We start from the raw sequence: 12227 nt of genomic DNA on the forward strand, positions 1-12227 counted from the left end.
TCTTGGTGAATGAAGCCCCCTTGTGGGTTAATCCATCATTCTGAAACCAGTTATTGGTCCCCGTTACGGGGAAGGTAGAAAGTATAGTAGAAAAGACAAGAGAATGCTGACATCATAAACATCCTGAAAGTTGTTACTTTTCCACTTAATCCCTGACACAACGCCTTCTCCTGTGATCTCTTTAAGTCTCAAGTGGGTATGTAGGTGAGTGGGCCAGTGAGGGGTGGCGTGTGTGAAAAGAATGGATAATAATTCACATTTGTTCCATCATGGAGTGAACTACTAACACTCTTCATGTCAACCTTTTTTTTTTTTTTTTTTTTTTTTTTTGCCAGGCAGTCACTCTCTTTGTCTCTGCCTTACTACCATTGCCACAATGATACTACTGGGTAATGCTATGGAGTGAATTGTACCCCATAGCCCCCCCAGTTCCTATGGTGAAGCCTTGACCCACAGTGTGATAGTGCCTGGAGATGGGACCTTTGAGAGTAAACAGGTTTAGATGAGCTCATGAGGGGAGAGTCTCATGGATTAGTGTCATTGTAAGAAGACATCTTAGACCACAAAGCTTGCTTTCCCTCTTTCCACAGAAGAGGTCATGTGAGCACACACTGAGATGCCCACCATCTGCAAACCAGCTGGAGAACTCTCACCAGAACCCGACCATGCTGGCACCCTGGTCTCAGACGTACAGCCTTCAGAACTGAGAGAAAATAAATTTCTGTTCTTTAAGCCACCTCACCTACGTTATTTTGTTATCACGGTCTGAGCTGACTAAACCAGCTGAAGAGACAGAGATATTTTGGGAAGAGTCGTTTCCATAAAAATAGAGTGGCTCTAAATGCAGTGGACAGTTATTTCATCTCCCTCATGCTCATACTTAGGAAAATTTCATTTAAATACACACCTATTGACCAGTGCCCAGGGCTACTACTCTAGAAAAGCAAACGAAAGCGTCAGAATGGAGGAACAAGAGAGTGACTACAGCTCTTCTCAGAAGATGGGGCAGTCCATTGCATTTTCTACACATGATATCCCACTCCAATTGCAGCAGGGAAGAGCAAAGGCACTTTGTGATCCCTCTGGGAAGGAGCTGGAGCCCTGCCACCAAAGATGTCAACACCAGGGCCGACTGCAGGCCAGCCCGAGCTCGTGCAACAGCCCCTCCGCACCTGGGCCCTCCCTGTGCCTTGTCCCTTATATTCCCCATGTCCTCATGGTCTCTGGTGAGGCCCAGTGAGTTCAGTGAAGAGATCACTGGCCTCCAACAAAGAGTAACTTAAAAGGAGAGAAAGTGTGCTAAATCCCACTCTACAAACCAGGTCTGTTCAGTTCTGACTTGCGAATACGAAGCTTTCCATTTGACTCCATATGGTTGTGTTGCATTAGGGTCCACACAAGGCTAAGATACACAGTTAGGTTTCCAGCTGCCAGTGGCCAAAAGTGAGGAAGTTCTCGGAGACATCAGTTTCTGATAAACCGTCTTCCCCTGTTTAAAAAAAAAAAAATTAGAACAAAATGTCAACGCCATGCAGGCAAGCGCAGAGATGGAAATGAAAACTCTTCCTATCACCGCGGGCTTTATTTTTATTTTTAATACAATTGATTTGGATCAATTTGAGATAACTGCCGGGAGACGCAAGGCTTTATTTTTGGACACGTCATTTGTTTTTGTTTCTGATCTGGGCTCAAAAGGAAGATTGCCAGTGTTTTTCCAGTGGAACAAAACAGTTCCAGAAGAGTTAAAATAAGACACCCTACCTGCTTAATCTGCCAGAAAACACATGAGAGGAGCAATCAGCTCTGGAAAGAGTTGCTCTGAATGAGGTATGCCTGGCTGCTTTAGGCCAGGCTGTTTGTCAGTCTTTCAAAATTCAAGTCATTACCAGATGCTGATCTACTATAATATTGTGATATTTTATCTGATTACACTTACCTGATTGTGCCTTATCTGCTATTTGCCTTTCCATTCTTCCATGTATATTAAATGCAGGTGCTTTTATTATTCTGAGAGCTGGAAAGTGTTGACTGCTCTGAATATAAATGGGGATATTATATCATTAACTTGCTCCGAAAGCAGGGCCATTCACTGTGTAAATCACATGCAAGGTACCTAGTGGAGACACAATAAACCATAATGTCTTGAGAAAGAAAGCAATGAGGAATGGATAAGGAGATAAAAATTTAAGGCATTGTTAAAGAAGGGTAATCTTCAAAATCCTATTTGGTTCTTTCAAACTAGCATTCATTGATAATATAACCTTTATATTAGAAACTTTTCTAAGTTCACAAAAAAAAAATAAAACTTTGGGGGAAGGCATGATAACATGTAATGTTATCACTCATAGGATTGCATAAAAACACGATCACTAACATTCTATGGCTTATCTAAGTTAGGAGAAGCAGTCTAATATTTTAGTAAAGTACACTTTGCTTTGGCAAATATATTCTTACCTGACGTAGGTGGACAGCTTAAACAAGGTGAACAAATAGCCAAATGCTTTGCGTATTTCCAGATGTTAAAAGTGAATGGTGTAGAATCTGGTTGCGAATTCCAAAGAAAGTAATACGCAGTGAATTAAGGCAGAGCTGTGACAGAGTGCGCCTGTCCAACGGTCTGAGGTTATATGCTCTGCTTAGTTTCCACTATGTTGGCCTCACTAAAGTTAATCCACAGCTTTTTAAGTGGAAAGTTTCAGAAAATCCATTTCTGGAGCAAATGTTATGTGAGAGCGGAAATGAGCCACTGTCCTCTGTTGGATAGAGTATCAGATGGCCTGTCATCTATCAGTGTGTCAGATTCCGCTACGGAGGTATAGCTGGGAGCCAGGCCCTGCAAAAGAACGCAAGTTATTCTCTGCCTGAAGCAGTATGGCCAGAGTCATCTTCTGACAATCAGATCTGAACATGTGGGACAGAAGAGAACAACTATGGATGGAAGCAACTGGGAACAAGCAGAGTAAGGTTCTCTCTCCCATGTTATCAAGGAGGAAACGGTTTCTGATTTCACTTTCTTCTCAAATTCCATGTGTGGGGGTGTGAGGCTACTCCTCTCTCCCTGCCATTTACCAGTAGGTACAAATGCATATAGCGACCAATTTTCTTTGAACTCAACAAATGTATATTTAAAACACTTCTTAGGGGCTCCTGGGTGGCTCAGTCGGTTAACCGTCTGACTTTGGCTCAGGTCATGATCTCCCAGTTCATAAGTTCAAGCCCCTGTCAGGCTCTGTGCTGACAGTGTGGAGGCTGGAGCCTGCCTTGGATTCTGTGTCTCCCTCATTCTCTGCCCCTCTCCACCCTCTCAAAAATAAATGAACATTTAAATTTGTTTTTGAGATGAAATTTATTGTCAAATTGTTTCCATACAACACCCAGTGCTCATCCCAACAGGTGCCCTCCTCAATACCCATCACCCACCCTCCCCTCCCTCCCACCCCCCATCAACCCTCAGTTTGTTCTCAGTTTTTAAGAGTCTCTTATGGTTTGGCTCTCTCCCTAACTTTTTTTTTCCTTCCTTTCTCCCATAGTCTTCTGTTAAGTTTCTCAGGATCCACATAAGAGTGAAAACATATGGTATCTGTCTTTCTCTGTATGACTTATTTCACTTAGCATAACACTCTCCAGTTCCATCCACGTTGCTACAAAAGGACATATTTCATTCTTTCTCACTGCCAAGTAGTATTCCATTGTGTATATAAACCACAATTTCTTTATCCATTAGTCAATTAATGGACATTTAGTCTCTTTCCATAATTTCTTTAAGGGCACCTGGGTAGTTTGGTCAGTTGAGCATTGGACTTCAGCTTAGGTCATGATCTTGTGGTTTGTGAGTTTGAGCCCTGCACTGGACTCTGCTGTCAGCACAGAGCCTGCTTCAGATCCTCTGTCCCCTCTCACTGTCCCAACCCTGCTTGCACTCTCCCAAAAATAAAATAAATATTAGGGAAAAAAAACACCTCTTTAAGTCAAGGCTGCTTTATAATCAGAGAATCCATTCTTCTTAAATTATATGTTTGGAAACAAAACATGAATATGGAAGATGGTCTGCTGTTTTGAATAATTCCACATTTGCACGTATTTTCTCAGGAAAGCCATTATAATAGGTTTCTCCTAACATGATTAAGCCTCATTTATTTTTTATATATAAAAGTAATTTTTTTTCAACGTTTATTTATTTTTGGACAGAGAGAGACAGAGCATGAACGGGGGAGGGGCAGAGAGAGAGGGAGACACAGAATCGGAAACAGGCTCCAGGCTCTGAGCCATCAGCCCAGAGCCCGACGCGGGGCTCGAACTCCCGGACCGCGAGATCGTGACCTGGCTGAAGTCGGACACTTAACCGACTGCACCACCCAGGCGCCCCTATAAAAGTAATTTTAACTGGGTATTACTTCACATTTTTAGAAGGTCTAGCCTTGAGAAGTTGTGCAAAGTTGTGAAAGGCAAAATAAATATCCCAAATACAAAAGGTAAACCTCTAAACACTTTTCAAAGAGAATGTGTAGGAGAATGTATTCATGACTAAGGATAGTCAAGATTTCTTAGGTCATAGAAAGTAATAACCATACAAAATAATTAGGTTTCATCAAAAAACTAAAAACTTCTAGGAGCGCCTGGGTGGCTCAGTCGGTTAAGCATCCGACTTCGGCTCAGGTCATGATCTCGCGGTCCGTGGGTTCAAGCCCCGCGTCGGGCTCTGTGCTGACAGCTCAGAGCCTGGAGCCTGTTTCAGATCCTGCGTCTCCCTCTTTCTCTGACCCTCCTCTGTTCATGCTCTCTCTCTCTCTGTCTCAAAAATAATGTTAAAAAAAAAATTAAAAAAAAAAACTAAAAACTTCTACTCATCAAAAGACACAATTAAGAAAATAAACAGGCAAGCTATACACTTGAAGGAAACACTGGCAAAACATATATCTGACCAAAGACTGTTATTCAGGATCTACAAAGAACTGTGACAATTTAACAACAGAAAGGCAAACAAGCATATTAAAAATGGGCAAAAGGGGCACCTGGGTAGCTCAGTCAGTTAAGCGTCCAATTGTCAGTTTCGGCTCAGGTCACTATCTCACAGTTTGTGGGTTCGAGCCCCGTGTCAGGCTGTTCACTGTCAGCACAGAGCCTGCTGAGTATTCTCTCTCTCCTTCTCTCTCTCTGCCCCTCCCTGGCTCATTCTCACTCTCTCTCTCTCTCAAAAGAAATAAACTTAAAAAAAAACGGGGAAAAGATTTGAAGAGTCAAAAAGTATACATAAATGAATGGCCCACAAGCACATTAAAAACTGCTCAGTGTCATTTGTCATCAAGGAAATGCAAATTAAAACCACAAGGAGGGGCGCCTAGGTGCTCAGTCAATTGAACAGCAGACTCTTAATCTCACCTTGGGTCTTGATCTCAGGGTCTTGAATTCAAGCCCCGCATTGGGTTGCATGCTGGGCATGCAGCCCACTTAGAAAAAAATAAATGAAAAAAATAATAAAAATAAATAAATCCACAAGGAGACAACATTACACAACCACCAGAATGGCTATATTTAAAGAGACTGACTCCAATCAAGGATGAGGTGACCGACTTGGAGCAAGGCTATCAATGACAGGGTAAAATGACACAACCACACTGGGACGATGTCTGTAGGTTTCTTCTAAAATGAATCACACACCTTCCCTATGGCCAGCAGCCCCCACACAAGTATTTACACAATATAAAAGAAAACACATCCACAAGACTTGTGATGTTTATAGCCGCTTTATTCATACAGCCCAAAACTAGAAACAGTCCCAGTGTCCACAAATTGGAGAAAAGATAATTAAACAGTGTTGAGCAATGAAACTGGCAACACAAAAGAATGAGAGTTCAGCAGCACCTGGGTGGCTCAGTCAATTGAGCATCCGACTCTTGGTTTTGGCTCAGGTCATGATCTCATGGTTCCTGAGTTCAAGCCCCAGATAGGGCTCTGCCCTGTCATCTCAGAGCCTGCTTGGGATTCTTTCTCTCCCTCTCTCTCTCCCCCTCCCCCGCTCATTCTCTCTCTCTCTCTCTCTCTCTCTCTCTCTCTCTCTCTCTCTCTCATACATAAATAAACTTAAATGTTTTTAAATGTTAAAAATGTTAAAAAGTAACATTTTTAAAAAGAACGAGAGTTCATATACTTTATTGATCTAAAACCTGGTTAGGCAGCAGAATTATCTGAGAGTTGCCTAAAAAATACAGGTTTCTTGGCTACCCTTGAGAGATTCTGATTCAGTAGGTCAGTAGTTTTTAAAACGGTCCTCATGTAATTTCAGAGCAAACCAGGGTTTGGGAATCTATGATCCTGTTCAATTTTCAACTACTTCAAACAGATCTTCCAAAAAGGTGGCGAGGGAAGTAACTTTTATTTTCCTGCTTCTACATATGAGGTACTATTCATGTTATCTCATTTAGAGTTCATGACAACTCCGCCAAGTGGGTGTTATAAACCCCACTTTATAGTCTGGAAAATCGACCCCAGGCAACATTAAGTGACTTTGTCCAAATTCATTATAGCAAACAGTAGAGGAACCAAGATTTGAAGCCAGATGGGTCTACAAAGCTATCACACTATCACAGACCTTTTCACAAAAGATAAGGGGGAAAGTTCCTGGAAAATCTTCTGACAGAGAGAAAGAGAGACAGAGACAGACAGAGATGAAAACATAGAGAGAGTTCTTTGTTCCCTTATGCTTTCTACACCCAGATTGCTCTACTTCAGGACTTCAGATCTTCAGAGTTCTCCAAGTAAGCGTCCCAAATTAAATACTGCTTTTCCCACTTAAATAAATAAATAAATAAATAAATAAATAAATAAATAAACAGTCTCTAGTACTTGATGGTTAAAACACATCTTAGGCATACTGTCATCTGCCTAGCTGCCTAAAGGAAGAATGGGGGGGGGGGCACCTGGGTGGCTCAGTCGGTTGAGCATCTGACTTTGGCTCAGGTCATGGCCTCATGGTTCATGAATTTGAACCCCACATTGGGCTCTCTGCTGTCAGCACAGAGCCGGCTTCAGACCCTCTGTCCCCCTCTCTCTGCCCCTCCCCCACTCACACTCTCTCTCAAAAATAAAAAAACATTTTTTAAAAAAGTTTAAGAAAGAGGCACCCGGGTGGCTCGGTCGGTTAAGTATCCAACTTCAGCTCAGGTCATGATCTCACAGTTCTTGAGTTCGAGCCCCACGTCGGGCTCTGCACTGACAGTGCGGAGCCTGCTTGGGATTCTCTCTCTTCCCTCTCTCTCTGTCCCTACCCCACTTGTGCTCTCTCTTTCTCTCTCAAAATAAATAAACTTAAAAAGAAATTTTTTTTTAAAAAAAGCACTTTCAATAAATACTATCCTAAGTTGGGCAGAGGGTTAAGGTCAAGGGGTTGCATAAACCCAGAATATGGCTATACATAATACCCACTCAAAACTATCTTTTTATTAATCATAATTAATATGTATTGAATATTTATAATGTGTCAAGCATTGTTTTAAAAACTTTACATGTATTAACTTACTTAAACTAACAACTCTTTGAGGTAAATGCTATTATTACTCCCCACATTATAGCTGAGGAAACTGAGGCACAGAGAAATTTGAGGCCAAAGGTCACAAAAGTGGCACAGCCAGGATTAGAACCCAAGTAGTCAGAGCAGAATTAGTATTTGGTTATTAGTATTTGGTTTCTCAGTTCTCAGAATTAGTATTCTGAGAAAACCACCTGGTATCTGAGGGTCTTTATGGAATGTATTTTAATGACCTAACAAGAGAAGGCAAATTCATGACTCACTACCCCTACCTGCACCTTTGGCCAAATCATTCATAGATCATGGCTCTCCAGGTGGGGGGCTCAGAATCCATTTTTAGGTAGTGCTCAGAGCAAGCCTTACCATTATTTGGTAAAAACTGACAAGGGACTAAAAGGAGACCTGTATACAGCTGTCAATTCCCTACTGTTGCTTTACTTCCCAAGTACATGAGAATACCCACTTGGAACCTTCTTATGGACAACCTACGATGAGTGACCTCTATGTTACAGGATCAGAAGAGCTAGAAAATACTGCCTTCATCGATGATTAGAGATGATTTTACCCCTCTTGGCATAAGATGCTTGGTGTAAGATACTCGAGCAGGGAGATGCTGTTCCCTTGATACTCACAGAGAGGCACTGAGGGCTTTCAGGTACAAGGGGGCAAAACCGTCAGCGGCTCATGGGTGCCATGCTTCCCAGTGGTCAGACCAAACCTCCTATCACTGTTAAGGTATTTAGTTTGTTTATTTTCTGTCACTGGCTCACAGCTCTATTATACATTGGAATCTATCCACAGCCTCAGAGCCAGCAAAACATTTGTATGGTGTGTGAAAGCGCTGCTGATTCCAGAATTAACTTTGTCACTCCATAATTTGAGGGAGCTGAAAAGAGTTCCTACTCTAAAATTATGTCCTTTTGGGATGTCCAAAATTCCAGTTATCAGCCATTCATAATGGAAAATTGTCACACAAAGGCAAGAGCCTGGCTCTGGCATCGCACATGGCTCTATTTTCCAGTGTTACTGTGGGTGTGGCATCTATGAGACAGAGACAACAATCACTGGTCATAAGGTTGCTTCCAGGAGGGAAGACAATGTATAGAAAGTTCTTATACAGCGCTTGATGCACAGCGGGGAATTCATCATCGTCATCATCATATTTATTATTATTATTATTATTATTATTAATTACTGTTACCTTTATTGCTAGCATTGCCATTTCCCTTGGTTGTCTCTTAAAACGTCACTCTTTATATGAGCAACACATGAAGTCCCTATTACCTTTGTATAAATGAATTTCTTCCCTTTTGGGGGCCAGTAGAGATACCACAAGTCCTGACAGCAGGACGAATACTTCGAAAGAAGCAGTGGGTTGCCTGGAAGGCACTTGGCTTATTTCTAAGGTCATCCATCCCCAAATTAGTTAATGCTCCCCATGCAACAGTTTTGCGAAATGACCTACTGAGATGAAAACCCTTTTTTTCTTTTTTTGAAAACCCTTTTAAAAATACCTCAGTTTGTCCTACTGTAGAAAGGCTAGAAGAAGCAGTACAGTGAAGCAAACACTGTATAGACTATTTAAAATGTGACATCATTTTTGAAGCCATCTTCAGACTTGTAACCGCCCTGCCTGCGGCACCTGCCAGACACCTGAGATGATGGCTGATGGGGCCTCGGAGGCCATATCCAGGCACTTCCTGTTACCACGTCCCTTGGCTACAGAGAAGGATAAAGGAGTGCTTGGGCTCGTATCTCACTTGAAAGTTCAAAGCATATTCGCTTGCTTTTAGATCATCTCCTTGTTCATTTATGGAGTCGGGAAACATTCACATGTTCAAAACAGGGAAGCAGGGGTATTAAGCCACATGCCTATCAGACGCCTCCAAGTTTACAGTCCCTGGGCACAGTGACTGGAGAAATATGGTAAGGACTTGAAATGTCTTTGGCTACCAAGGTTATGCTTCTATAAATGTTAATTGACATTTGACAAAATGGAAAATGCAGCGTCTAACTCAGTCTCACAAATATGCTAAAAATAAAACAACCAGGCAGTACAAATATTTTACTGGCAGGTCTTTGCTGATCATTGATGAAGTCTATACTTTCTCAGCCCATGACATCAGGGTCAAATCAGTGCACTGGCCAGTCACAGCAGATAGACGTGATATCAAGTTAAGGAGGAGAGTTTCTAAAAGCAGCATCAGGAGGTCTCCCACTGAAATAAAAATGTACCTCCATACACCAATGCACAGTTGCTGACTTGTTAAGTCTTTGCTGGTCTATAAAAATTACTTGATCTCTAGGGACTCAGTGAGATCCAAGGATCTGGATCAGAAAATGCATAGAACATTCTTAAAAGTCAAAAGAAGTTGAGTAGCTATTTGCTTATAGACTAACTCATCCATCTAGAGATTGATCTCTGCCAAATTCTCCGTGATTCTGTTACTCGGTTATTTATGAGGAACCGTGGCATCGTGTTTCAGAAATTACCAACCAGTCAGCACTGATGGGTATGTATTTTTCTTGCTCACTCAGTGGCAAGACACATATATAATAAATTCTTAGGAACTTTATCTCTTTCAGTTAGAGTCAAAATCATTGCTGACGCAGTGATTTGCTACAAAACCTATTCTTGGATAAGAGGGAGGACCATCCTCTATAGAAAAGAAGTATTTCAGTACTTCAGCATTTCCAACAAGAACAAAGAGGTATGAAAGAGAAGCAAAATAAGAAACTATGTTCCACAACTGAGATTTTTCTAAATATTTTATACCATTTTAAATTTGTTCCCAATGAAAGATAGCAACAGATTAATTCCCCACATGTCATTTGATTAAAAAAAAATTAAACAAATTTATTTTACTTTCATGGCTTCAGATAGGAGTTACTAACCATCTGCCTTTGAATTATTTAAACATCATACAAATAAACATTATTTTACAACCAGAAAGCAATGATTCATAGAATTGTACATTTATTCCCCCCAAATTCTTCTTTGCCACTTTAATAAGGGCCTAAAGTTACCATCACTTCAATTCTTTTTTTAAAGTTCATTACCTAGAGGCAACCTGGGTGGCTCAGTTGGTGAAGTGTCTGACTTCAGCTCAGGTCATGATCTCGTGGTCTGTGAGTTTGAGCCCCACATCAGGTTCTACACTGACAGCTCAGAGCCCGGAGCCTGCTTCAGATTCTGTGTCTCCCTCTCTCTCTGCCCCTCCCCCACTTGCACTCTGTCTCTCTCTCTCAAAAATAAAATAACAGTATTTAAAAAAATTAAGGTTCATTACCTACAATATTAAGAAAAACAGATGAAAATACAGTATTTCATTGTAAATGAAGAAGGTCTTAAAGAGATTTTTAAAACTTTACTAGCAACATCAATTACCGCCTTTCGAGGAAATAGTTTAGAGGAAAAGCTGATGTTCCAACTCACAATTGACACTGTTAAAATAAATTAGGATGACAGGAGCAACTACCAATTGCCAGTTCCACTAACAAACACTCTCACACAGGCAAGCATCTTCTTGCGGAATAACAGACCATAAATAAACAAATTAGCATTTTAGTTCTCTACTTCTTCAAAACACAGAAAAGAATATGCCTCCAGAATCAAATAATACATCATATAAGATACACAGAAAGACAGTTCTTTCCTATGTAGGCAGGAATGGAGGAAAATAGAGGTAAGCAGAAGGAGAGAGACAGGCTAAGGATCTCCTGAACAGAGTATGTTGTGACCCAAATTTATCAAGATTAGAGAAACACCCTAAAGAACAGAAGGCAGAATAAACCAGCCAAAGAAAAGTCTTGAAGACAAGTTTGAAGACAAACTCTGAGGTACACTCTTGACCAGAGATGAGAAAGCAACAGAGGGAGAGAACTCTAGGGAGCTGCTGGGTGCCTCTCCAGTATTCAGGCAAGAAGTGAACGAGGCACGTATGTGGGGAAACTACCAGGCAGGGATAGAATCATGGTAAGGACAGGAGGTGACAGCGCCCAGCGCCCACACAAGGCTAGGAGTAGTGCCTATTCACAACAACCAGACTGGAAAGCCTCAGGATTCTCAGGTCGTTAAGTACACAGAAGGGTATTTCATCAGTTGTTGGGACTACTCAGCCCTAGAATGAGCATGTTCCATTTGGGTCTAACAAATCTTTTTTTTTTTTTTTTTTTTTTTTTTTTTTTTTTTTTTTGAAAGTTTTTTTTTTTTTGGGACAGAGGGGGACAGAGCATGAAAGGGGGAGGGGCAGAGAGAGAGGGAGACACAGAATCGGAAACAGGCTCCAGGCTCTGAGCCATCAGCCCAGAGCCCGACGCGGGGCTCGAACTCACGGACCGCGAGATCGTGACCTGGCTGAAGTCGGACGCTTAACCGACTGCGCCACCCAGGCGCCCCTGGGTCTAACAAATCTTAAAAGCCAGAATGGAAATGGTCACACTAGTTGCAAGTAACTTAACTATGTCTCAGTAAAAAAGACTCCAGACTATTCATATGAACAAAAATATCCAGCGCCCAACAAAGTAAAATTCACAATGTCTGGCATTCAATCAAAAATTACCAGGCCTATAAGAAACTGGAAAATATAATCCATCATTAGGACAAAAACTCATCAAGTGAGACTTACCTGTAATCGACACAGAATAAGTAGACAAGGACTTTAAAAAGTTATTATAACTATTTCTGCATGTTCAAAATATT

The 12227-nt window shown here is 41.3% G+C and overlaps 1 long non-coding RNA gene across 1 annotated transcript; it reads right to left on the reverse strand.

The window, feature by feature from the left end:
- Positions 1–334: 334 nt before the first annotated feature.
- LOC121034535 (uncharacterized) lies at positions 335–3195 on the reverse strand. The gene is made up of 3 exons (XR_005792496.1): positions 2455–3195; positions 1937–2113; positions 335–1489 (listed from the first exon to the last, which is right to left on the reverse strand). It is a non-coding gene; the product is annotated as an uncharacterized LOC121034535 (long non-coding RNA).
- Between the last annotated feature and the right edge of the window lie 9032 nt (positions 3196–12227).

The sequence above is a fragment of the Herpailurus yagouaroundi genome, unplaced genomic scaffold (assembly GCF_014898765.1).
Source record: "Herpailurus yagouaroundi ecotype Mexico unplaced genomic scaffold, PumYag 160, whole genome shotgun sequence".
Taxonomy (NCBI): domain Eukaryota; kingdom Metazoa; phylum Chordata; class Mammalia; order Carnivora; family Felidae; genus Herpailurus; species Herpailurus yagouaroundi.